We start from the raw sequence: 1,154 nt of genomic DNA, 5'->3' as shown, positions 1-1,154 counted from the left end.
CCTTAACCAAGTGAATCAAATATACTAGATCATTATAATTATCATACAGATATTTTAGAGAATGTTAAAAAAAAAAAAAAACCTGTAAACATTTTGTAGCTTAGCCTAGGCTCTAGGCTCATAAAACTTTTTTTGATATATTTAAAGATCAAGAATATGCACATAAAAATGAGGATTATGAATTTCTCTAAACATATCCATTGTAAACAACTAAAATATGGACAATATATATGAAAAAAGTTTATTCAAATACTAAACAACAGTCAACTCAGGACTGTGATCCCCAGGAAAATGAAAGCAAACGACTCTCTTAGAACCACAGACAATTTTCTGGCAATGCAGAGGTCAATGCAGAGAGGGAACACAGCAGTATGAGCTGAGAAAATGGAGATCAGAGTTTGAGGAAGCAAATTGGAATATGTGAAGTCTGAGTTCAGTATTAGGGAACTAAGCAGAAAAAGACCTCCAGAAGTCTGCAAAGTGGTTTCCACTAAGTACTAGACTACTCATCTATAGGGTGATATTCCGTTTAGTCTGGGCAAAGAACAACTGGAAATTTGGAAACTGATTAATTCCCAGAGATCACACAAGGAGGTCAAAGATTCATGTTCGAAAGAGTCAGAATAGAAAATCAGCACGAATAACCCAGGGTATTCAGTGAAGATCTCAGAGAAATTATATATTAGGAATCACAGAATAGCTATTGTAGAGCTACTCTAATAAAGCTTAAAAACAGGCCTCAAAAGAATTTAATTTTCTCTGAAAATAACAGCTTGCCAGAATAATACCCAACATTCTTTAGGAAAAACCCCCAAATCTAGCACTCAACAATATTTACAATGTCCAATATCCAATTAAAAATTACTAAACAATGAAGCAGGAAAATATAATCCATAGCCAGGAGAAAACAGAAACAAACCTAAAAATAAGAACTGACAGAACTATGACACAAGGATATTCAAATAAGTATTATAAATATTTTCAAGTAGGTAAAGAAAAGCAACATAATGAGAAAACCAAAACAAAAAAATACGAAATACAATATATAAAATGAAAATTTCACTGGATCGGATTGGTGCAGAAAAAAAAAAATCAGTAAACTCGAAAACATAGCAGCAGAATCCATCTGGCATGAAGCAAAACAGAAAAGACTG

At 32.7% G+C, this 1,154-nt stretch overlaps 1 protein-coding gene across 1 annotated transcript in view; it reads right to left on the bottom strand.

Annotated features, from left to right (window-relative positions):
• The window catches only part of HECTD1 (HECT domain containing E3 ubiquitin protein ligase 1), a 99,592-nt gene that overhangs the window by 50,372 nt on the left and 48,066 nt on the right, over nucleotides 1-1,154 (bottom strand). The gene's annotated exons all lie outside the window — the stretch shown is intronic.

The sequence above is a fragment of the Propithecus coquereli genome, unplaced genomic scaffold (genome assembly GCF_000956105.1).
Source record: "Propithecus coquereli isolate 6110/MARCELLA unplaced genomic scaffold, Pcoq_1.0 Scaffold273, whole genome shotgun sequence".
In the NCBI taxonomy this organism is placed as follows: domain Eukaryota; kingdom Metazoa; phylum Chordata; class Mammalia; order Primates; family Indriidae; genus Propithecus; species Propithecus coquereli.
Note: the sequence above shows the minus strand (reverse complement) of the source record. Positions and strands in the feature narration are given on the sequence as shown.